Here is a 26,771-nt window from a genome sequence, read left to right on the forward strand (position 1 = left end):
ATCTGCACTGCAGCATACAAAGAAACATTATGAAGAATTTCTCCTTGTGGTCATGGGGGCAGAATTCATGACGTGCCCCAGCCAAGCTCCGTGTTCTTGGCTCAGATAACCGAGTGCTCGTGCCGCCCGCCTGGCTCCCAGGCCCTCGGCCGGTGCCATGGCAGGAGGCCCGTCCTGCGGTGCCTCCTCTAAATTCCTACATCTGTGTGCACCTTCCTCTGCAAACCCGCTTTGGAGGCCCAGAGCCGTAATTAATCCGTGTCACAGCAAAGATGTCGTGTCGGTAGAATTTATGACTGGCTCTGAGCTGCTGTGATGAGCAGGGGCACCTCAGCCCCTTGTGATATAAATGCCTCTGCTAATTGGATTGCAGGAGCTAATCAGAAGCTGGAGAGAGAATGAGCAAGATCAGCCTCCCCGCGGCTGGCGCGGGCTGATAAAGCAAGCAGCTGCTCTCGGGAAGGAGGCGCCGAATGGGCTCCTCGTGCCGAGGTCTCTCCTGCGATTGCTATCGCAGAGGTCACCACGCACGGCCCCGGCGCTGCAGCTTCTGGGCAGCCAGAGGGACACGACCTGTGGCCCTGTGGCACGGGGGGTGCCGGGGGCGCAGGCCCCACGTGTAAGCCTGGGGAGGCTGCAGGCTGTCAGAGTGGCCCCGCTCGCTGCTTTTGGTAGCTGGCACCACAGGCTCCCCTGAAGCAGGCACCCAGCTTGCAGGGGGTGGCAACCTGAGGGACTTGAGCAGGCACCCAGCAGTGTCCCTGGGGTCTGCACTGCTGGCCACTAAATTAGAGAGTGGCCCTAATACTGCCTACCTGGACACCTTTGGTAGGTGCCATTCCCCAGAAAAACAGGAAGCCAGAGGGACGGAGATGGGAGAAACACAGGCAAATGCCACGAGAGAAGTAGCTGCCTGCAGGCAGGGTAGGGCTAGCAAGGGTGGGCTGGTGCCACCTGCAACGTGCTCCGATGCTGGGCAGGCCGGCACAGGGGCAGCGGGAGGTGGCTCCGAGGAAGGGGCCAGGGGCCAGGCTGCTCCTGGGACCCGACTGCAGCTCTGAGGGAGCCTCGTGCTCCCCGATCGCTCCTCACCGCCTCCCGGCCAGCCTGCACCCACTCCCAGGGACAAGGGGCAGGGCCCCGGCCGGAGGGGTCTGACCGGGCTGGGTACCCGTGCTGGCACACGGCAGCACTCGTAGGCTCCTGCTGGAGAACTCGTTTTGCATTCTAACGCTCTTCCATGTTTAAGCACCTTTTCAGTCTTCTCCATGTCCTTCTTATTGCCCTTTATTTTCCTTTCTACCTCCCTTTCTTTCAAACATATGGGTTTGAAAGCAAATTCTGAAAGTGATGACTAGAGACAGCAATCCCTCCTCACATAAATACTTTTCCATCTTTTTAAATCTTACGGGAGACACAACAGAAAATAACCCTTGTATTTATGCAAATTCAAAAGTGGCGTGTGATGATGGAAACAAAACAGTGCTGGACCGCAGCCAAGGCATGGCACTGGCGGGGCCTCTCAGCTGCTCGCCTCCTGATTCTTCGGAGGAAGCAGCTGTAGAGAAATGAAAATACAGAAGCCCCCACGCCCGCCCGCCCGCGCACGCATTCCAGCACCCGTCACCTCGGAGGCGGCAGGACACGGGCTCCGGACCCAGCTCTGCCGGCAGCCGCTGCCCGAAACACCCTGTCGTCCCCCACAAGCCTCCCTGTCCCGCGTTCCTGATTCCCCTTTCAGGAATTTACAAACATTTTCCGCAGATCAATATCTGTATTGATTATTCATTGTGAGCGAGTCGTGTGTCTTTGGTGATCCAACCTGGCAGAGTGAGCAGCCAAAGGCTGCTGCAGTTACACATAAAAAAAATCCACAGAAGACGAGAGGGACCCAGATCTTTCTGGGCTTACCGCTGCCAGCAACGGAGACGGATGGAGAGGAAGGAAGAAAGAAAATGGGGAAGGCATAAAGAAGAATGAAGAATCAAGGGAGCTGAGGAGAGAAAGCAAGAGCAGAAAAAACAAAGTCACCACTGGAAAACTGGTGCCGGGGCATGCTGGCAGCCTGGAGAAATTCCCAGCCTTGTGCTTGCCGTTAACGCACGCAGATGCGGTGGACTTATTGCTCTGGGAGCGAAAAGTGACTCACAGTTTTGGTATCTGCTACGTAAGAGCATTGGGGGGATTCCTTGGCTGGCTGACAGAAGAGGAAGAAAGCAGCAGCAGTGAGGTAAAACACGATTCCTTCCTCCTGCCTTCCTGGGAATGCGTCTCGTCCGGGCTGGCTGGAGCAGCTCCCTGCTCTCTTATGATATGCAAAAGGAGAATAATTAAAAGCGCCAGCATCACTTGCAAAGTGAGTAAACACAAAGCCTTTCAAAACATGCTCTTCAGCTAATGAGAAGCTGTAATTTCTTATACTTAAAGGCAAAAAAGACACTGATGAGACTCAGTGGAGTGTGTGTGCATGCGCGCCTGCGTGTGTGTGCATGTGTTTGTAGATATGAGAGAATCAGTTAATTGTTGATGATGTTTAGAAAAGGGATTATGAGAAAAGACACTGAAATGATGACAGGAAACATCTTGGATCAGAGCCAAAGAAATAAAATAATCAAGGACAATCAAGCCTGCAGCTCCGGAGAAAGCGCCGACTGTTCTGCCGGGGACTTGGAAGGAATTTCCCCGTGCTGCTGAGCTGCAGCTGGAATACGTGCTTGGCACCAGGAGGGAGAACTGCAAGAAGCAGTTTGCTTAGAGCATGAAACAACAGAAGACAGAACTATGGAGCTGTGCTATAATTCAGAGGTTAAACAGCTTTGTCTGCTTATTTGTCGGATGGAGACTCGTTTTTACCAACATCTGATGTGGTCTCTGAAAATGCAACTTCCGAAATCCTCTGAATGCAAGCAGAAGCTGATGATTCTCCATATGCCTCTCCAGAACTGCTGTGACATTACAAAAACAAAGAAAAGGGAGCTCGAGGAATTAAGTTCTCCTGTGGCTGCAGGATCTGCTGGACCTGATCATGTGAAATGACTCTGGAATCAATTCCTTCCTTATTTCTGGAAATTGGGAACCCCTTACTCCAGGTGGGGGATTGCACCTCCCTGCCTCCAAGCGCCCAGGAAAAGTGACAATTATCTGGAATAACGGGAGCAAGCTTTCCTTCCCACCTGGGCATCTGACTGCTGTCCTAAACGAATGGATTTTAATAAATGTTTGTTTTCTCTTGGGATGAGGTTGGGTGGGGAGAGAGGATAGAGGGAATTTTAAACCTCCTTGTGACTGTTATGTTGTAAGTGAGCTACAATAATGCCATCTCTTTGTTTTGGATGTTAAACTCCGTCTTGCTTCATTATTGCTGAATTTTGGCACATTAAATTCTGGGCTTCTCCAGCTGCAGAAACACATGGTCTATTAAAGTGGGATTCTGTGGGGACACGGAGGCAGAGAAATGAGCCAATCATACATGACTTTTCCACATTTCATATTTTTCAGCATTTGCAGGAAGCTTTTCGGATGGTATGTACGTGTGTGTGTGCACCAGGGAGGGCGGGAGGGGAGGAGAGGGGAGAGGGTGTGCAAGAGGGGGAGAGCGCATGGCAGCAGACACAAGGTTTGGGTATTCATGCAATCGCTGCAGAGCGCGGTCGGTGCTGCCAGGCAGCCACCCCTTCCCGGCGCCGTGCTCTGCGCAGACCTGATCTGAATGCTAAATGCAGAAGACTAGATTAGCATACTAACCAAGTCATGTCAACCCCAGGCAATCAGCAAATGGCCATCTCCTCTCTACCGCCAGTGCGGCAGAGCCTGCCAGAGCTTTAACCGTGTCCTTTGTCAGATCGCGGTCTCTGTTTGCATTCAGCTTTTATTTTCCAATCAGACCCTCTAAATTCATTAACGAGAATGAAAGGTAGAGATGCAAAAACCTGTAATGAAAACAAATGATCTATTTAAACGGTGTTCAGGCTGAAAGGAGGGGTCTTGCAGTGCTGAGATCAGAAGAGAAGAAAATCCTGCAGCCTGGAAAATGCCCAGACACATGCAGTGTCCTTTCCAGTGCCAGGGCTCCGATGAGACAGTTGCTACAATGCAGGTAGTCTGTGTACGGATGTCGTAGCTTTATCTTTACAGAGACTCAAAAAAAATGCCAGCAACTGGCCAAAAAGAGAAATCTTAATAATTCCTGCTCTGGCCACTCTTAATGTCATAATTACTACTCCTGCTGTTATACTAACTTAAATTGGAAAAAAAGCTTCGGTGCCTGTAAACATAAACTTTTAAAATCGTTTAAATCACTCAGATCATTCCTCCCATTTTGAAAATGTTGTGAGCCGGGGCAGCCCCCGCCCCAGGGCTCAGGGCAGGGCACAGCAGCCTGGCGGCACTGCGGGGTGCAGGCCGGGCACCCGCCTGTTCAAGTGCCTTTGTCTGGAGGGTTATTTTTTTTTAACGTGCTTTACAGATGTTAAACTGTCAATGGTTGCGCAGAATAAAAAGATATAATCCAGGCATGGCCTTTTTATCAGAATCTATCAAATAAGGGAAATTTTGAAATAATCTCTATTGCATGATTTATTTTTAATGGTGTGTGGGTGCTTTAAATATCACAGAGGCATATGTCAACAGGATTTTTATGTGAATATGAATGTGGAAAGGAGGAGTATGTGATCAGCCCCAGAGCTCCTCGTGTAGTTTGAGTGTCCATAAGTTTGAGGCTTGTTTCTCTCTAACTCTAGAGGACTGGAAATAGGGACACAGAATGCACAGCCCGGGGACACTCTCCCTGTTGCTCACATCTAATGGCACAAACCTGAATACAGCATCACTGAAAATGTGCCAATGTCACAAGAATTGTCTGGGGTCTAAAGACCTGGGTAATACATACTTTTGGGAAGCAGGAATGTTAGCAGAGATAAAGGAGAATGTATTTCAGATCCCTTTTTTCCCATATTCTTAGTGCAGACTGGATGATGTGTGCAAAGCCTCTTACGTTGTGTGTGTCTAATGAGGTATCTCCACTAATTTCAGTGGAGTCATGCTGATTTACACCAGTCAAGAGCCCACAGCTTAAATGTTTTGAAGACAGACAAATTAAAGATTCTATCTGTTGGAGAAATTGGAAGAAAACCTCTCATTACCTGCCATATGCCTGTATCTTCCACTAAGGAAAACAACAAGAGAATCAGCTCATGTTTAAGGAAACCTGCCTAATTTTATACATGTTAAGGACATGATCTTACTCAATATAATTTCATCTGCCTTGACAATTAGACAAACACACTGAAATCATTAAAAATCTTCAAAAATTATCCTTGACTACAACAAATCCTTGTAATCAATCTTTTAATTGCAAACACTGCAAAAAGTGATGAAATGTTTGCTGCTTGTTATGAGTCCTACGAACTACTGCTGTACTGCTTATGATGTGGGACTAGAGAGTTTTGGAGCCACTAGAATAAAATCCTATTTGCCCAGAAGCTTCTGAGCCTCTGTGTCAGTTCAAAAAAAAAAAAAAAAAGTGTTTTGGGAAATCATATGAGAACTCTGTCATATGTGCCAGCACATCACTCAGATGATGAGCCAGAAGTATGTTCCTATTCTATTTTCAGTACTGAAATAAAATATAGGAAAGTTACTAAGAGCATGTTATAGTCTTATGCCAGAAGATCAAGACAAACTGAAGAACAAACCTGGAAAAATATTAGCAAATAGAAAGGATATGGCTTTGGGGAGCAATATCTTATTTGGGATGTTCATCACTAATTCTGGATGTTTCTTACCTCCCCAAAGAACAGAAGAAACTTTAGGCAGTACCTGCCGACTCTGGAAACAAACATGGATTTTCCACAACCTTTTTCTTGCTGTCAGTAAAACCTGCAATTCAGAGCATGTGCTTCACTGCCTGATTGCAAAATAAAACTGTCTCACTCAAAGAGAAAGCTGCAGCGCAAATGTTGTCTGCCCTCTGATATGGAAGCATGAATTTCTCTGGATGTAGCAGTTGCCATGGTCACAAAGCAAACCAGCCCCGCCGAGGTGAATCAAACTCCCAAGTACCACCTTTCCTTTGGCAGGCGGGGGGATGCTATGTGCACTGTGATTTTCCCTGGATGCTTCCACAACAAGCACTCTAAGTGCAATGGGAGTGATGTCACGGCAGCAATACGGTGTGTTTTAGTGCAGGATCTGATAGGAACTGCAGCGGGCTGAGGTCGTGCCCTGGAAAACAGAATATTCCAATCAAGCTTTTCTGCTGCTCAGGGAATCTTTGAAAGCAGGATCTGATCCTGCTTGTGTGCTGGAACAGGAGGTGATACAGAAGGGTGCAGCCCATCGGTGTCAGAAACCACGAGCATTACTAACAAATGTCCCTTTGTATGCTGAAATACAGCAGCAGCCCTACTTTCTCCACTTTCTTAGCACCTACTGACAAACAAGTACCCAATAAACAGGTAATTCCAATAATCTAATGTAATAAAATCTGTGACAAATACAGCAGCAATATGAACGATGGTATTTTTCTCACCACTCTAGGTAGAAATCAAAGCCTTCAGTTTAAAGACCAAGTGTGTCTTAGATCCAAAGGAAATATGAGAACAACACGCACAAGTTCCTTTTTGCAAGTGAAGGTAACGGAGCCTTGTTCTACTCAGATATGGCTTGGTCTTCACAGAACTAAAATTACTGCTTTTCTTTTCTGAAGATGGTTAGGAATACAGGCCTCCTCTTGAGGCAATTGAGTCTTAAAATATCCTACCCTTTGGCAAAATAAAATTGCACTTGCTTGTACCGATACTACAATTTTTAAATGTTAAACTTCAGCTAAATGAAAGCCAATTTCCACCTGGACAATTAGAAGTACTTTTTTTCTCTTAAGGCTTTCTCTTTGCCTAACTTCAGCCTAACTGGTAAGTGTTAGTGTAGCTCAGAAATAATTCTTAGTAAAAGAAATTTGTAATACTGAATTGTTATCATCCTGACAGACTGCACAGTTTTGCTCAAACTGGAACCTCATCTGAGGAAAAGCACTTCTTGAAAATGGAAGTTTCTAAAAATTAAGAAAAAGCTAAACAATAGTGGATACGGTGAAAATGGATATGCACCCTGATTTCCAGCAACTATACAACTTCTACACATTTGTCCTACAACTAAATTAGACATAATATTGTGATTTCCAGTAACAACATGGACACAGCTACCTGCTTGCTTAACACTGTTTGTGCATACCCACATACTATAGATTAAACACTCTTCTGACTTACTTCCACTTGCAGTGAAGTGTTTCCCTACTAATCCTTTACGGCTGGCTTGTTTTTCACCATATGTATTTACAGATGTTGCTTCCATAGAATCAAACACTGCAGTTTAACTGAGATGCCCAAACCAACCATCCACAAAGTTACCTAGTATGTTCTAGTATGTTCTAGCATTGTATTTTCAATACAACAAAATTAGTCAAGACATAATAGCGTGAAAAAGGCACAAAAAAAACACACACTGTAACCTTCCTGAAATGTTTCAAAATTTCTCCATTTCAGCCTCTTTTTATCTTTCTTTCTCTTCCATCTCTTACCTTCTGCCTGCTTTTCTGTTCTTTCTCTGATTCATCTTTCTTTCTCTCTCATTCCCAGATCAAAGTCAAGAATATTAGTTTAAGCTTGGGGAAGGTGGATTTTCAATGTTAACATTCCTCACTCAGGTCTTTGGATTCAGTTTACAACATTTGAAGACCGCCATACACCACACACAAAGGATACAAATGCCTGAAAAGTTTCCTGTCTAAACAGGACAAAGTAGACGCTTTACTTGGGATCTTCTCAGATTTTAAGAACGCAGAGAATGAATGTCTTTGCACATCGCAGAACTTCCCAAGGTTTCCATTTAATTTATAAGCCTGATGATTCTCAAGAAATTGAAGTGTGCACTTAGGTTGTAAACAAAATACTTCAGATAGAAACGTATGAAGAAAGCAAGAGAGAAATCTTCCTCAAGGGATTAAAAAAAAAAAAAAAGGTAAATAAGGAAAGAATCTAAATCCAAACTTACACCTTCCATTTTTTAATCTAGATAGAGGATACTGATAAGTGTTTCACGAAACCAACCATTAATGTCGCTATTGCTATCAGTATTACACAAAGATAGTTTGATACTACAGAGTATCCCAGATTTTATGAATGACTCTCTGACTCAAGATATACAGATAAATTAAAAACAGGTACTTTACAGTGACTCAGTGAATTCTAGCTACACAAAAAAATAATTTTGAATGAAATTACTACATTTGGACAATAGGTACTTTTTCAATGCCAAATCTAACGGAGAAGGTCGAGAGACTCATCAAGACTAGTCAGAAGAGAAAGTTGCTTTTTCACCATGTTTTTTTCTTTTTTTTTTTTTTTTTGCCAGCACATCATTTACCATAACTTTGGAAAACTGGATATTTAAGACTTGAAACAGACCGTCTGAATATGATTTGTTTTCAACAATTCACAAGCAATATGAAACAGGCCAGAAGTCTTATTTTCCTCATTTTTCCTTATGACTGTTTGATTATGGCAGAAATTCAAGGGACAGCTTTCTTGCTAAGAAGATTAAGCCAAGGATACTAATCATTTGGCCTGTTCTTTAATGATAGAAACTAACAGTTATGACCAAGATAAATAATTAAATAGAGTAGTCCCTATGGTTACTCACAAGCCCCCATAGAGCTATAACTTGATGAGGTACCAGCTTGAAGACATCCAGAAAAAAAACAATGTGCTATGGATGGTCTTGTTCAAAAAACACCTTTTCATTCATCTTACAACATGGAAAACAAGAGGAGGTAAAATTACCATCCAACAAGTCGGGTGCAAAGAAACGCTTGAAGCACATAGCATTTATAAAAAAACAAAAAACAAACAAAACCCACAACATACAGCCATTAGAAGAAAGAGCAAGCAAATATCGCTGCTCACCAGAATGGCAGAGGATAAATGACACAAAGAACTCTAAAATCTCTGTTTGAGAACCGCATGGTTGTATTACATGTAATCACATCTCTTTTAATCCATGTTATTTATATTACACATCCCAGGAGGGCCACCAACACAAAAATGACTTCTCCAAGGCTTAAGAAAATTAGGTCATAGAAGATCTTCCTACCTCAGTATGGAAATGTGAAGATAATGGAGCAAGATCCAGCACCAGCGAGTGGAGATGGAGTGATGGTTCCTATTCAGACTGGAAAAAGCTGGTACGAACTCTCCAGATCAGCACCTGCAGAGGAAAGAATATGAAGTACATAAGGAATACTGAAGACTTTGGAATAACACACCAAAATAACCACAAGTTTGTTCATAGCACAGAGTAAATAATATATTTTATTTGTGTTGGCTCAAATTCAGTCAACAGTCCTTATTGTTCTACCTCTCCTGTGACTGCAGGTTGACCTACAGCACATTTATACGATCGGTACATTTTGCAACAGGGAGCTGCACTTTCCCATTCACTTTTCAGTGCACTTCCCAGCTGCCTGGCTTAATATACGAACAATCGCATCAGCTACACATATGTGGCTTTGCCAATGGAAAACCTACAGGTTTACCTGTACCAAGGCCTTTCTCTGACTTGTCTGTCAGCAAAGAGAGAAGTTCTTTGGTCTCATTTTTCTGTTTTAACCACTACAGCTCAGCACTGCTAACAAGCAGGGGAGTAGGTGCATAAGGAATGAAAACAAATATGAGAAAGAGTTAGGAGAAACAACTGGATTCAGGACAAGCCTTCAGCTTCCCAAAGAAAGCATGACTTCCAGTGCAGAGTTCAGGCAGCTGGAGGGATCACTGCACAGAAGGTGGGACGTGCTGGAGCAGCCACGGCAGGAGACCGCAGGGAGGGGACCTCTTCCATTTCCCTGGTGTTCTTGCTGCACTCACACCTCTGCAGTTGCTGTGAAATTACGAATGGGACTTTCAGACATCTAGTTTCCCTCTTCTTAATTTTTTGCTCTTCTGTCTACCTAACCATACATTTGAATGCATTTTACCATTTGCTTTCTTTCAGAGTCTTGTTTAACCACTTGGACAGCAGGGGGAAAAAGCATGCAGGACTCTAGCATGGGGTTGAGACAGAAAGCCAAGCCAGCTGATGTTTGGATCATTACGGGATTGGTCTGCAGCAGAGATTGCAACCTGCAAACCGAGGGCAGGGGTGTGCTGATGGTGCTGCCTCTGTCTCACCCTGGCTGACAGTGAGTGGTGCACAGCGGCACAACCATGGGGCACGGACGTGTCCGAGGCACTGCAAGTGAAAAGCTGCAACGGCTCTGATTCAAGGCTTGGGCTAAGCATAAACAACAGAAGAAGGAAGCTTTCTGAAATAAAAGATACCTTCAGAAAAATGGAAGTTGTTTCCAAACAATGAAAATGGAAAAGGGCATAAATCTAACAAGTGAAACCAAGTAAAACCATGATAAGGCAGAGCCAAAACAGATCCCGAAGAACAATTGTTAGAGTTATGAGAGCTAATAAAAACTTTACAAACACAAAAGCAGGAAGCCTGTCAGTCACCCAGAACAGCTGATAGATGATCAAGGCGTAAAGGGAGGAATTAAGAAAGATAAGGGTACAGCAGCAAAATTAAATTAATTCTTTGCACTGATGCTCGCTATGGAGGAGGTCAGGAAGGTTCATATACCAGAGTAACAAATCACCAGAAGCAGACAGGACTTCCTCAGGAGTTTTAAAAGAGCTCAAATGTGAAATTGCAGAACTTTCTTCCCTTCTTTCCTTGACCTTCCTTCCTTCCTTCCTGAGAATTGGAAGGCGACAAATCCTTAAAATGAACTTTGGGAGTGATCATGGGAATTATAGACCAGAAAGTCAAATTTTCAGAACAGGCAAAATTGTAGAAAACAGTAAGACAGATCTGAATGAGCAGCCATGAGTGGACATGGTGTTGTGGGAGGACTCACAAGGCCAGGGGAAGCTTCGTCTGTATAAATCCAAGCCGTCCGACAGAGGCAACAGCCCCGCTAATATGGGTGATTGGGTCTCATACAGCAGGATCAGATTTTCTCAAAGCTTTGCTAGGACATCCCTCACTAAAGATTCTTAAGGAAACTAAACTGTCACGGAGCACAGGGAATTAATCTTCCAGTGAATTCCTGATAAAAAGATAGGGGAAAGAGGGTACAAACAAAATGTTAGCAAGGGGGGGGAGCAGAAGATTCTGCACTGCTCCAGCATACTCATAAATAACCCAGAGAGAGCAGATAGCGAAGTGGCACCGAGATAACGCAGTTAACACACACAGTTTTTCAGGAAAGTCAAATTTAAAACTATCAGCGAAGAGTTCCTGAAAACACTCACAGAAATCAGCGACGGGGTGATAAAATGCAAGTGCACAGCCCTGGCTAAAGAGAAAACTGGTTTTAACTAACGGGGAAAGCTTTACTTGCTGTAGTAAAGGGCTTGACTTGGGAAAAGATACCGGCAGCTTGCGGGCTAGCGGGAGAGGAAAGGTTAAGTTCTAAGTCTGCATATCATTTTTTTGCTCATAGAATAGCATCCTCCATCCTCAGGGAATCCTTAGAGGAAGAGCAGAGAAACAGAAAGCTCAGGCTTCTCATTTTGGCCATATAACAGGATTAATTACTTGGACTTTGGCAGATACTTTGAGGATAGATTCCCCCAGCCTCGGCAGTGGTACTGGAGATGAGACAACAGTCCTATTGCTGCTACCAGATTAGTTACAGGAGAATACATTACTCTGTCCTCTGACAGATTAGATGAAAGAAATATTTCTTTTCCTGAAGGCTCTGCCACACAGGGGAAACCCCCCCCTCACTTTTGGCAGAACGGGGAGCAAACACCTCCCCCCTTTGGGAATTGCCCTCCAAACTGGCTCTTCCTCCAAGCTGAGGAAATCCCTTTTGCAGGGCTGGGCTGGGCTGGGTGGGGGTCCTGAGGTTGCTCTGAGGAGAACAGCACCGGTGGACAGTGCTCAGCTCAGGGGCTGGGGGCTCGCTGTTCCTGCCCCCAGCTTGGCAGGAGGCGCACGGCTGCAGCGGCTTCCACGGCCCGCTGGTGATACCGGGGGGACCCCACTTTTGGGGAGACGGGGGGAGAAGGGGCAGGAGCAGAGAGCACAGTTCTGGCCCCATGCACACAGCTGCCTTTTGCAGGAGGGCTGTGGTGGGTGCAGGGCTCTTCCCTACGCGTGGACTTGCCCGCTCCTCTCCTGGGGCTCAGGATGAACGCAGCAACCCCTTCTGCCGGGCTGCGACCGAGCCCTAGCCCTGTCCATCAGCCGCCACTGCGGTTTTACAGCAGAGCAGCCCCCGTGCAGCACGCACGGAGCAGCTAACAATGCAGGCGCTGAATTAACCCGGAGGCCTCCTCGGCGGCACGGGAACAAAGCGTGTGGCGAGGGCCGCGGGCGGCGGGGAGCGGGCGGTGGTTGCTGGGCACCCTGCCCGCTGCGGGGAGCAATGCGGGCAGCGTCCTCCGGCCTTTGTGCCGGCCGCCGGGCACGGTGCTGAAAGGCGCCTGCATGTGCTTTGTCTCGCCGCGTGCCCACATACTGGGGCCGCTTGTTTTCATCTGATGGCAATTAGCACCATGCTAAATGCCGCGTGCCCCGCGCTAATTCGGGAGGATGGGCACGTCACACCCTGCCAAGAATTACAACCAGCCGCGGATGAGAGCGGGGCATGCCTGCTCTTTCATTAGGCTTTTGTTTCACAAGAGAGGGCTCGAGGACTCTCCTTTTTTGCCAGCAGTACCAGTGGAGGCGCTGGAGCGTGTGGAGGCCGTGCGGTTTGGCCTCCAGGCCGTGCGTGCACGTGAAAGCGCAGCACGCGGGCGGATCGTTACCGCTCCCTGGCCTGTGGTGCCTCTCTGGAAAATTAAGAAAACTCGGCCATCTCCAAGATGCTGAAAATCCCGAGATGCATCTGTGCTACACACGGGTGTGCAGAGCTTGGTGCGTGCTGTAAGGCCAGAGGAGGGACCGCTGTCCCCCTGCCCGCACCCCGAGCACAGAGCCAGGACTCGGCGTGCAGCTGTGCGACGCCCCACGCCCTGTCCCTGTAAATATTTGCGGGGCAGGGGGCTGCCCGGATTGCACTTGGCTGATGGTATATAACATCGCTTTCAAAACCTGAGATGAAAATGAAGCAAAAATCAGTAGTTTCCCTAATGAAACAGAGCCAGGGCGCAGCTCTCCAGCAGCCAGCCCCCAGCGTGCAGCTCCCTGCGGAGCCACGGCCCCGGTGCGCAGAGCTGGAGGAGCACAGGAGGGAGGGAGCTCCCTGGGGGCACCCTGGGGGCACCTGCACCTCCCCGGCTGCCAGGAGAGCCTGCTCCTGGCCTGCTGCCTTCAGCCACCATTCAAACACTGCTTCCCGGATCAGCATGAGGAGCTGTGGAAGCCCTGAGTAGGGACAAACTGCCGTCCACAGATTGGATATTAAGCCAGTGACATTCCCAACATTTCTGGGTGGCGATTCCCACGTTCCTGGTGATGGTCAACATCTGCCATAAATGCAGCAGTCTGGCTTTCAGAGGACACTTAGCTCTCCTAAAACTGGCCTGTTTTCAATATCCAGATCATTGTAACCTGTATGTGCAGACCATTGCAAAACCTCCCTAGTTCAAACAAACTACATGGAGGATGTTGTGAATTGCTGAATTTGTCAGATTAACAGTACAAGAGCAAACAGTTCAAAAAAGACAATGCCTTAATGCAATTTAATGTATTTTCTTAATTGTAGCTTGATTGTTATGCTAATTCGTAATGAATTATGAACTGTATTAGAAATAATTGGTAAAACAACAATAATATTTAGTAAGCCTAGAGAGTTGTTCTGCTTTTGTTTTTTCTTTAACACTTCATCACTTATGCGGATAGTCATATACTTGGCTGGACCCTTGTCCTCATGTAGCAGACACACAAACATCGAAATACCAACAAGTCTTCCTTCACTCAGCAGATGAAGTCATTTTATTGAGCTCTGGGGTTACTTTCTGAGGAGCTACAGAAGGTGTGCAGATCCTCCACACCCCCTGCGAGCCGTTCCTGCAGGCAGCTGCACGTGCGTGTGCTGCTCTGCTGCCTGCTGCCCTCTCACACCGTGCTCCACGGAGGAATCAGGCTCGCCCCATTCTTTGCTCTGGGACAACGCTCTGATGGCATGAGGAGAAGATGGGCCAACAGACAGTGACGGAAAGGAAAGAGATGCTGTCGACACCTCAGGGGGTAAAGGTACCAGTACGGCATTCCAACGGGACATCTAATTGCTACAAGGCTGAGAAAGTTGGGGTTATTTGGCCTGGAAAGAAAAGGCTCCAGGGAGACCTTACTGCATCTTTCCAACAGCTAAAGGCTGCCGACAGCAGAGATGGGCTGGGGCTCTAGCGTGGAATGCAGCAACAGGACAAGGCGTAATGGTACATGAGTTGTTTTAAACTAAAAAAGGGTGGGTTTCGCTTAAATGTAAGGCAGAAATTCTTCATGATGAAGGTGGTGAGGCCATGGCCCAGGCTGCCCAGAGAAGCTGGGGATGTCCCAACCCTGGCAGTGCCCGAGGCCAGGCTGGATGGGGCTTTGGGCAACCTGGGCTGGAGCAGGGGTCCCTGCCCATGGCAGGGGGTGGCACTGGGGGGCTTCAAGGTCTCTGCCAACCCAAAGCATTCTGTGGCTCTATCATTTTTAATCCTAGTTTTTATCCCTTACTGTGTATAACTAATGAGGTCTGACCTAGAGAAGGTGGGTTGGGCGTGCATTTGACTCCAAGAACTGGGCATTTGATCTGTAATTGTTTTTCAATGATTGTATCTTTTTCTGTGTTATTGCTTTACATGACTAGGTTTTGTACAATATTGAAAATCAATAAAAATGCATGAAAAAATGTTTTTTCTCCCCCTTAAAAGTTAAATGATCTTGTTAGGATTCTGGCACTGCTATTTTAAATCAGTTAGCCTGCATCTTCCTTCCCAAGCTCCAGGACAGCGGTGGATTACCTGCACTCATCCCAGCTGCAGAGCCCACGCTGCAGTTTGTTTGAGGATGACCAGAGGGTGCTATGAGACGAGCCCACGTCCCCAGCCCAACGGAGCACAGAGCTGCACACTTACAGCCTTGTCTGCTTCCAGCAAGCCCAAGGTAACACTGCCCATGTTACCATCAACGCTTCGGTCTGTAACGATGAACGCAGACCAAGGAGAGAAAGTGAGTTTCCCAAGTTACAGGAGAAGCCTGTGGCAGGAGTCAGTGCTCCTTGCCAGTTTAATGCAGTTCACGTTGGCCAGACTTCCTTCTGCACAGCTTCTCAGTACCAGAGAAAGCAGGCACTCTTACAAAAAGTGTCACCAAAATTGCTTCTCGTTTCCTTAGTTATACAACAAACCCAAGTAAGATAAAAGTGGGGGAAAAATAAAAAACAAAACAAACAAACAAAAAACCCACCACTATTTACCTCCAAATCCAGATTAGGATTGGGATATTGATGCTACACGAGGTAATGAGCGTGATGAGATGAGAACAGGGCAGCTACTTAGAGAGATTAAGGGATTCACTGCAGTGTAATTGAAGGGACCAATAGCCTCATTGTGGCCATTAATAGCTAAAGGCAAAGGAGCCCAATCTGCTGGAGCATTAAGCAGCAAAACCATCCGGAGATAATAGTGTCCAGAGAACGATACCGCTGGACAAAAGGCAGGAAACTCGCAGCGACATGCAGCAGTATTGGGTATTGCAACACTGGGTCACACTGACCCTTGACTCTTCCACATTTATGATTTTGTTTCTCAGTATAACCTCACCACATCTAGATACGAAGACGTAGAGTGACTTTTAGTTTGGTTTGATGACTGACCATAAAAGCTGCTATATATTAAATGGAAATATCTTTATTCCTGAAACAAAACTAAGAAAATAATAGGTTTGATGAGAATATTCAGTCTGATGCAATAAAATATTTAATTTCAGACTGATTGTCAAGAAAAAAGAGAAGAGAAGAGAAGAGAAGAGAAGAGAAGAGAAGAGAAGAGAAGAGAAGAGAAGAGAAGAGAAGAGAAGAGAAGAGAAGAGAAGAGAAGAGAAGAGAAGAGAAGAGAAGAGAAGAGAAGAGAAGAGAAGAGAAGAGAAGAGAAGAGAAGAGAAGAGAAGAGGTTACTTCAGAACAGAACAACTCCAAAAGTTTTTTAAAGAAAAACAGGAAAAAAAATCTGTTTTCCTAATATTTCTAAAGCATTCTGTTCAACTGTTTGTCAATTTAACACAGTTTTACAAACTGCTTTTTTTTTTTTTTTTTCTTGAGAATTATTTCCATGTATTTCCCGGGTCACTGTATGAGCCCATGCACCCACATTTACCTCGGGAGTGGCAACCCGCTTTCCCTGCACATTTGAGGACATCTGTTCCTTTGTGCTAGGTTATAGTAATGTTAACATCACTGGCCATTAGTATTTTACTTATATCTCTAGCATGCATCCAAATTCACGATATGCATTTGATGAAAACCCAGTCCCGGATACACACAGCAGAGACCCACGCACACCATGCACTGCAGCGGGATTTTGGCCGCGAGCCACCCTGGCTGCTGCCCGCCCACCACCTTGGCACCACACACACCTCACACATGGGACCCCCTTTCTTCAGAGCATTTCCTTGAAGGAGCTTTCTACAGAGCAGCATTAAGTCACAGCGGATTTATAGCATTGCACACACTTTGCCAAAGCCTCATCTGGTATAAACACACACACGTCTTTTACAGTTAACATCGCTGTGTCACTTGAGTCTACTGATAGATCTGGCTCCACAGCTTGGACTTCTTCGAGAATTAAGGTCTTATGTAAACATATAATTTAACTTTACTATAGTATAATAATGATTTTTAAATAACTTTGTAATATGTTTTACAATCTTTTAAAAAGTGCATATTATTGTACTGTCACAGCTTAATTCACCCTCCAACAGCCCAGTCAAAGCAACAGATACGAAGGTAAACACAACCGAGAAGGTACAGAGTGCTAAGTGGCCCCTTTCCCAGGTTTATAACTTGCTTTTCCAAACTGCCAGCTGCTCGGTAGACAAGCCGCACTAATTGTGGGACAATTTGTGTATTCTTAAACTAAAATATTTTTCAGTTAAAGCAATGCATAAATTATTTATTCATTTGTATTTGCATTTAAATAGTTGAAAAATGTCCAAATTAACTGCTTTGAAATTTGTTCCAAAATTTCCCCCTAGGCTGTGACCTTGTGAACAAGTTTAATCTTAAAGCAAATTGAAAGAAGGGTTTCTAACGAAAACGTCAAATGGTTCTGAATGTGTTTTGCTTCAGAGAATTGACTTATTCTTTGGCGAACTCAGCTAAGCATGCAGTTTGAGGACTAAAGTTTGGTTTGCAAACACGGTCGTTTTACCAAAATCTAGCGTTGACAACTCAAGATTTTATTGGAGAGCTTTAACCTTATGCTATTTGGTGGGTTCCCCAAAGCTCCTGCTTCTGGGCTCACCTACTAATGGGACAAGCTCAGCCTTCAGTTTAAAAAATGTTTCTAATTCTCACGATAGTGGTGAAAAGTATTACACGCTAGGAATCAGAACAGAAATGAAAATAGGAACTATGTCAGCTTTCATAATATGTAAATAATTCTGTCGGATCTGAGGGTTAGGGAGCTCAGCTCTTGGCCATGACGGTACTGTTAACAAACCTTGGGGTGCCTACAGCCTACGTACACGCAGACCTACAGCCCTCTGTGCACCCAAACCAGGCGGCAGTACCTCACGACACCCAGTGGATGTCTGACCAGGGAGATCAAATGCCAAGCACCATATTGTTACGGTTCTTTTGGTAAGGTTAACTCCATGAAAATGGTTCCTCCTTCTTTCTTTGTCATCAATCTGGCTTCTGCAAACATCCAGAAGAGTAAGTCATTCCACTTGCCTTTGGAAGGAAAACTGCTGAGAAAGAAGAGAGGAACCACATACACTGCTCGCACATCTCAGCCAGGAGTAACAGGCAAGGCAAGCGGCGTCCTGACAATCTGCCCTGCTCCTCCCAACCACCTCCCACGCTGAGAGGGAGCTCCTCTGCTCAGTGCAGACTGTGTTCCTTTTAGGAATAAAATGAAGAAAACAGATGAAAAAGAGAACTATTAAGTGTGCGGAAGAGGACAAAAGTGGAAAGACTTCAGCTGTCAAATCTTCCATGGAATAGAAGCATAACTAGAGAAGTAGCCAGATTTCTTTTATTTGAAATTTCTTTAAAATTATTAGTAAAATTCAGTACACCTGACTATGTCAAGAGGGGGTTTGGGCTTCCTAACGGAGCAACCAGCTTGACGGCTCACCTACAAGCACTTGCCGTTTGAGTGCTCTTAACTCCGCAGACCTCTGGATGGGGATTTATCTCAGCTTTTTGGCCCCGCACTACTCTGAACCCTTACGAACTGGTTTGTGGCATGCAATGAACAATCGCCCTCGTCCTTGCTGAACCTGAGGCTGGAGCTGCTGGCCCAGTAAGGCCCCGTGGCCACGCAGAGCCCTGGTGCCCGACCACCACCGCATCTCAGCTCGGGGTGCGGTGCGGGAGGGCGGCTGCGGCTGCACCGAGCACACAGTGCCTCCGCTGCGTGTTACAATGCATCAGTAAATGTGCTGCTGAAACCGAGGTGAAAAGGAGCTGTCATGCTGTGCACAGTATAATTGCTATTTCTTTTATATTATTAGAAGAGTGTGTGATTCTTTAATAAAATCTTTAGAGAAAACATCCCAAATCCTCCCCCTCCCCAAACACTCACATCAATTTATATAAAACAAAACCAATTTACTAACAAATGCAAAAATATTAAAACAGAGATCTAAAAAAAAAAAACCACAACACATTAGGCACTTCAGCTATGTGTAAATAAGGATCAGTTTATAAACTGGAGGTAGAAAAACATATTAAATGCCAATCAAGGGTGTCTGAACCGACTGGCAATTTCTATGGCTGACAGGGAGAACGCAAGCAGAGGTCCTGACCCCAATGGCCAGCACACAGGGACAGCATTAAAACACTTCCCAAGCCTCCACTGCTACTTCAGCTCCTTCTCATTGCAAGGTCTTTGGGTCAGAGCCCTCCACACAGGGAAATCTCTGCTCCTGCTCCTTCTCCAGGCATATGGGAAACGCATGCGCAGAACACCGAGGACAGAAAGATTTTGTGGGGAAACGACTGCGAGCTGGGGCAGCAGGTGGGGTGGCAGGGGAAGCAGCGCTTGGAAATAAAGACCGTAAACTCCTCCCAGAGGAAGCCTGCAGCACGTGCATAGCTAGAGATAAGGTGACCTCACCTTCTCCCCCCTCACTCATTCCCAGAGCACTGCTAAGCTAACTACGCTGGCCACCTCCCTACCTGCTTACCCCTCCTCCTCTTTGGAGTCATACATTGTTTTCATTTTAATATTCTCAAATTCTTGTATGTTTTCCATCCATTACTTCAGCTCCCTGCCCAGCTGCGTGAATTGGCTCTCGGACTGTGTATGTCTTTACATCAACAGCAGCAGCAGCAGCAGCAGCAGGGGTATTGCTGTACAAAAGCAGGCACCAAGAGCCAAGATTATGTCTTCAGTATCTCACAGGCTCATGCAGTGCGTATATATCTTCTGTAAATAACCCTCAGTTTTCACATGGATTATTTAGACTTTCTGATGAAACTGCAGAAATGTCAATGCGGAGCGCGAGCACCCAATCAGGCAGCAGCTCGCTGACCCCTGCCCTCCTCTTCTTCAGCATGACTGCTATTATCTTCAAGGGGAAAAACCCTCCTTGTCTCTTGTTATACCTTTTTTTATGATCTAGGATTCTGTTAATAATGACTCCGTGTTACATAAAACAGATACATTAATGTCACCAAGTCCCAAAAGTACTGAATCAAGCTGACTCCTTCAGAAAGGAAGAAAGTAATAGATACAAGCGAGGGGAAGCCTTAATAAGAGCGCAGATCCTAAAGACGGGAAGAGCTCCACCAGATCGCTTTCTCGCTCCTATTTGAAATGGGGTATTTAAAGGGACACGCAGCTAAAGAAGATCAGAGTCTTGGCAAGGTAACTGTGAACACACCATCAAAGAGAGCGAATCAAACATGTGATTCTAGGTGGTGCTGTAAAGGGATGTTCACCCTATTAAACTTGCATCCCAGTTGCTAATGGGGCAGGGAGCTGGAGAGGCTGGGCAGCCCCGCAACCTGGCCCTCACCTTTCATCTCGGGAATAAAAGTGCTGGCTCAGACCAACGTCTCTGGAGAAATAAGTTGCCCGGACCTGGCTTAGTGGAAAAGTGGCCACCTCTTTGACCTATGCATATGGCTGCGACCATTATTACTCCTGTGCAGCTGGAGCAGATGTGACAATTAAAAGCAACAGCCAGACATTGTTAGTGCCAGACAAATATTAGAAAAGAACAATAATCTCTAATCAGAGGTATGAAGATATTTAGTGGCAGAGCTATTAATATCTGAAAGCTTCAGATCTTGAAAAGAAAACCCAGGACAGCCTGGTAAAGGCCATCTGCTATAGAATATAATGCAGAACAGCGCTGTGATCAGAAGGAAACATTGGCAGCGCTCACCCAGATACACAGTACACATCTGAGCATCAAAAGAACTGTGAATTATATCCAGGGAACATGAAAATGGATTAACAAATTTGTAAGTACTCTCTCAAGTATTTGAAAGAAAGGAAAACAACACGGGAAACTATCAGATCTGTTGAATCCCATTTGGCCAGGCATCAGGACTTTTTCCACCAGCTATAGGCACAGCAGCCATTTTTTTCCCACCCTGTTAAATCTGGGAAAAGGCCAAGATGAGGTGCACAAAGAGATGCAATATCTTTACAGTGTCTTATAGAGGGAGGGTTGAATATGACCCAGTGAAAACCTAGGAGAAGAAGCTAGCCTTATGGAGCCACAGCCTGGTGCTCCAGCAGCTCTGGAGCAAGGACCAAGCACTCGCCTTCTCTCATCACTGCCCTCCAGCTGGGGTTTGTTGAGTTTTCACTGTTTGTAAGATTATGGCATAATTCTCCAAGGTTACATATCCTATATGCTGGCAGCAGAAAAAAAATAATAATAATAATTTTTACAAAGTCAGCATTTCACCATGGAGCTGGTTGAAGGAACGTCTGCCATCTCCCAATTGGAAACCCAGAAATGCTGATGGCATCTGCTCACTTCACTTCTTCTCATCCCCCCCGGAGACATACAATCGTCCCATTGTGTTCATCACCCCTGCCAAACAGGCACGTCAGTCCTGTTCAGCTGTTTGCTGCCAGGATACAACGCGTGCCCACGCTCATTTGTTTTCCAAGATAATTTTGCACCAACACTGAGTGGTGCATGAACAGGGCACTGACAAAGTTAGCAGACACTGGCTGTGCACAACAAACCAGTGTGGACAAAACTTTCAGGTGGGAGTCACCAGCTGGATGTGCTCATTTTTGAGCTGTTTTTAACATGTTCAGATGTGGAGGCCTTGGTAGCCTCCCACCTCTCACTCAGGGTCGGCGTGGGGCATGTTCAGAATCAGCAGCATCCCCTGCTAAATCCACGTGGGTCAGAACACAGCAGTGCTGCTTAAAGACTAGATGGGCATGCTACTGATCTGACAGACAGCTGAGGGGCTTGAAAATGCTGACTGCCCTCTGTAAAGCTAGAAGGGATAGGAAATCTATTATTAATGGCAGAAGAGGGGTGAAATCAGGGCAGGGAAGTAACATTAGCCATGATTAGTGCCATTTCTAGAAAAACTCAGGAGTTACCTCATGGACGTGTGCAACAGATAGGGAAAGTCTAAAGTAAAGGTGAAGGTTCAAGCCACAGAATTTTGTGTTCTTTCACCTGGCCTGTTGAGCCTGGAGACCACAACATGTTGCTGTCTTTGTCGGTAAGGAAGAAGTCCCCATAAGCAGCAGCCTCTGTCCATAGCGGGTGAGCTGACAGCCTTGTGATGCCAGTAACACACAAAACATGGGAACGCTGAGTAAGAGAGCTGAAAAAAGGGCATCTGAGAAAGCAGAAGGTTACTGCTTGGGAAACCTTCTTCAGGCTCCATCAATACATCAACTTCTGCTGGTCTGTACTGAAACAGAAAATACCGCTCACAACAGACAGAGCTCATGGAACAGCCCCGGAGCAGTGTTCAGATGCCATTTAGTCTCATCTGTACAAACAAATCCAAATTCAGCTCCCCTGACAGAGATCCTCCAGAGCATTAGATCTATTAAAATTTGTATTTTGCAATTACTTCAGTTTGCTTTGCTTCTTTTCTAGGTTTTATTCTAAATTACATGGATAGAAGATCAAGCTTCATTTATGAAATCTGTTTTTCTGGGTTGTGCCACTGTTCGAACAAATTTTAAATCATGGGATACACTCGTCATTGCTTTGATTGACAGGCTCACCTCACACCAAGCCCTGCACATTGAACAGAGCAAAATCTGACTTCATGTACTAATTTCTAATTTATTATAAATAAAGTGCATGACACATTAGCCATTTTTCTTAATTTTCTACTGTAAGATTCTCAGACAGTGATAACAGTGTTTACACAAAATAACATAGTCCAGCAGCTACCACCAATTCCTACCGTGCCTTTGGGTGAAAAAGTTAACATTTCTGTGTTTCTGTTCCTAACATAAAACGGACATACCGATTTTGATCTCAGAAGTGGCAAAAGAATTTGTGAACAACACAAAGTATAATGTAAATGCTAGGCACAATTGTTTTAAGTGCTAAATATCTCACAAGAATGGCAGATAGGAATAAGACAGCAATGAGACTGCAATTCTGTGTGTTTTTTTTTTCCCTTCTCTTTATTGTATAGACAATGCTAGCCCTCAAAATATGCTAGGTATTTTCCAGATCAGAAGAAAATGTGATCCCTACTCTGAGAGTGCCTAATCTAAAAAGTCAAAGATGAAAAGAGGGAAAGCAACTCAAGATACAAAGGAATCTATGTAGTGACAGGTCCTAGCTTGTTATTTTAATTAAAAATATGCAAAATCCTTCTTTTTGCCTCTTTCAGCCCTCTCATACAAGCCCTAAGCTTCAATCCCAGTGTCTGCACAGCCGTCCCTAATCATCCCAGGCTCCCTCTGCATAAAGGAACCCTTCAGACAGGCGAAGTGCAGGGACGGGGCCGTGGCAGCGCCACAGCCGGCACGGGCTGCAAAGCCCACTGAGACTGCAGAGAGCCACGAACACCCGGCTCCAGGGCTGCTGCAAACCAGGGCTTCTGGGGCCCTGCAGCCACCGAGGGGCAAACCGAAGGGAAGCCCGTGATGCCAGATACCCCCTCACCTACACACACACACTGCGTTAGTGTTGTAGGAGGCCCCTGCCCCATCCTCAGATGGGCCATACAATCCTCTGAGCCCAACACTTACATATGTTGTTTTTACTAATGATTACAGTGTAGGAGGGAAGTGTTGTGCCAGTTTTGCTTCCCGCAAACATCTGTGGATCCCACCTGCCTGACTCTGTGGGGCTGGGGATCCCGCCTGCCCCTTCCCGATGACTTTTTGCCCGTCCTGCTGGCTCGCCCCGACTCTGCAGGCGATCCGATCCCCTCCTGGCCGGCACAGCTGACTGGGCTGCTCTGTGGCTGCCCTCGGGCCCGGCGGATATTCCTGCCGATGTCTGACAAGCGGTGAACACAGCCGAGGTTTAGAGAGAGACAGAAATCAATACCGCCGCTTCCACCAGCCACGCTGAGGGATTAGCCGTCCCAAGGAAAAGCGCAGACGGCTGAACGGGGAAATCATGACTCCGAATAACACAAGAGGTTTATGAAGCTGGAAGGCAGCCTCTGGCCTCGCTGCCCTGCAGCTGGCCTGGGCAAACAGCGGGCAGGGAGGCAGGCCTGGAGCGCGTCCTCCCGCGCCGCGTTGGGGCAGGCCGCACGGCGAGCACCGCACGGCCACTGCAGCTCCCTGGGTGTAGGCCTTGGCCACCGGCAGCTGGGGGGCACATACCAGCTCTGGAGCTTGAATGGGAGCAACCAGCAACAGCAAAGGCTGGAAAAGGCAAGCAATGTGGATGAGGGGTGATGTGGAGGAGCTGAATCCCCCAAAGCTGAGCCGGATTTGTCGGAGTGGAAGGAGAGGAGAAGCCCTCCTGGCTGGTGCTGTCACCAGAAGAGGCCCCACAAACCTCTGGTCATGAAAGAGATGCTGGGTCCTGCGCCACTGCTAACAAATGCCTCTGCTTTAAATATCCAAATCCTCTTTGATCTGGGAACGCTTCAAGAAACATCCATTTCTGTTGGTAGACACGTGGTTAGGACAAGCAAGCTCATTGATTTTAGCTTAGCTAACCTCATAAAACTTTTTGCAGTTTTAAAAACTTGTTGCTCGCTCTCGCCTTTGGTGTTTTGGCTGCTGTATTTGTTCCCAAAAGCTCCCGACAAGCATACTTCTTTGTCTTTAAATTGTCATAGGTGAGAAAATAGGGACCACAGAGGAGAGAAAGGGGGAAGCAATGTTCAGAGAGACTTCACCTTTAATGAGGCATCGGTAATATATTCGCATAGCTCGAGAGAGCTCTTTAATGACCTCTGAAGTTTTTAACATTTCTGAAGTTTACAGCCCAGCATAAGGTTGCTAGGAACATGGAGCGAATATATTCTCTCGAACTCATTCCTCGAGCCCCACACAATCACAAAGTCACAGTTTGCTTAACTGCCCAGGAAGCAACATTGATTGTCCATGGAACTTGCAATGTCATTCTGTGAAAGCAAATGAATTCTTTACAATCCAAATTTCACCCACAGTGAGAGAAGAGCAGTGAGACAACAGAGGTGTAGAACAGCAGACAAAGTTCAAATAATACATGGAAAAATGCCTCAAGGTAATTCTAGGTCACAAGCCTCTATAAAGGACTGCTTCTTTTTTTTATTTAGCTTTATGATTTTTCTCAAGTGAGTTAACAAAGGAGGAAAAAAGGTGTCGATACTTCTCAATATAGCAGCTGAACTGATACAGCTCAGTAGACAATTAGCAAGATGCCCACTTATACACATCTTCCTTAAGAAGCCTCATTTATGACCCAAACACCTGTATTATTTCATTTCCCACAACTACCGATACCTGTTAATCCTGACACGTCCAACAGCTAAAACTAAAGATGAGGTGGAACCCCATGCTGCCAAAGATGCTCACAGAACTTCCTCTGGATATCAGAATGCTCTCTGAATCATTAAATTCTAAAATTTTCCTCCCATAACTGGCATTCAGATCCGTGACCTACAGAGCTCTGCACCTTGTGGTCTGGTCATGCAGGACTGTTCGAGAATGAGCTCTGAACTTCAGCTCAGATCCTCAGAGCTGCTCCAGATTTGCCTCGTTCTAGAAAATTCCAGTACTTTTGAGCGTGCTACAGAATTATTTGCAGAAAAGGACTTAACAGCAGACCGGGTAGAAGGGAGCCAGGAACAACCCTGCCCTGCCTGTGCCTGCAAAGGCGATCCATGAGCGAGGTGACTGGTGCGGTGCCTGGCTTGCTCAGCCAAACACACGTGGTACTGCCTGCCAGATACATGGGAGGCTGATTTATGGAAACTTTGCCCCAGAATCTGTGCCAGAAGTGGTGCTCTCAGCTCACCATCGCCGCGTGGTCCCTTTGCCCAGTGGCACAGCAGTATTTTCATCTGGCCGCTGCCCAGCCTGGTAGGCACCTGCCCAAGCCTGCAGGGCTGCAAGTGAGGCAGCCTCCTCCTGCTCTACCGTGGGCAGAAGTGAGGTCGAAACGGCCTGCCTCAGTCTCAGCACATTATTGCAAGCTCTGATCAGTCTCCAGCACAGGGAGTGCATCATTCCCCCATGAGACCATCAATCTCTCCCTACGCCACCCCCACCACTCCTTCTCCTGCATTAACCTAAAATATGAGAGCACGCGTTTGCCCCCAGTGCTTCTGCTCCCAGAAAGCACCCTGTCCCCTCCCTCCAGCGCTCCTTATCTAAGGCAGCGTGTCACTGCAATTTTATGGTCACCATTACAGGCTCAAGCCCCGCGTTGCCCAATCGCACCGCGCCGCACCCGCCAGGAGCGCAGCCAGGCTTCCCGCAAGGAGCTGCCTCCTGCGCCGCGCTGCCTGACCCCCTCCGCCGGCAGCCGCCATAAATCTGCCTTACCTGATGGGAGATGGGCTTTTTAGGATCTCTCAGGGTGCTTTGAGGTAGCACTTCTATGAACTCCGTGCCACAATAAATAATGCTACCTGCAATATGTCTTTGGGAACGTGTCAGCAGCGGCTGTCCTGCCATGAATTTTTATTCTTTCGCCGTCTGGAAGATAGATTCCAGATACAGCATTTCCCCGCACTTAGTGTCAAATCTCTTTACCCCTTTGCCCCGGCAGAATGACAGGGACCACAAATAAAATAAAATAATAAAAAAGAAGCATAGGAAAAATGGCCTGAGAGCAGAGGGAAGGCACTAAACTCACCTCTCTCTGCAGCTGAGCAGCTTCAGAGATGACAGCAGTGACTACAGGCAGGGGCAATTTGGAATAGGTAGATGGCAATTTTTGTATACTACAGATAAGATTTCTTCACAAGGATTCTACACAAAGGAGGGTAAGATACAATTGCTATGAAGAGCATAATGCACATAGACCAGGAAGACACGGGGACGTGGCTATGCGCACCATCCGAAACTGCGGTGCCACAGATGGAGAAATAAACCACTGACCTCAATAAAGGAAGGCATTTTTAAATTAAGCAAAAGGCCATACAGAAAGAC

The 26,771-nt window shown here is 46.3% G+C and overlaps 1 long non-coding RNA gene across 1 annotated transcript in view; it reads right to left on the minus strand.

Annotated features, from left to right (window-relative positions):
- LOC137862032 (uncharacterized) overlaps positions 1–26,771 on the minus strand; it is a 255,059-nt gene that overhangs the window by 27,165 nt on the left and 201,123 nt on the right. Inside the window, exon 3 of the long non-coding RNA XR_011100022.1 lies at positions 9,148–9,261. This is a non-coding gene — a long non-coding RNA (uncharacterized lncRNA). The remainder of the gene's footprint in view (positions 1–9,147; positions 9,262–26,771) is intronic.

The sequence above is a fragment of the Anas acuta genome, chromosome 10 (genome assembly GCF_963932015.1).
Source record: "Anas acuta chromosome 10, bAnaAcu1.1, whole genome shotgun sequence".
Classification (NCBI taxonomy): Eukaryota; Metazoa; Chordata; class Aves; order Anseriformes; family Anatidae; genus Anas; species Anas acuta.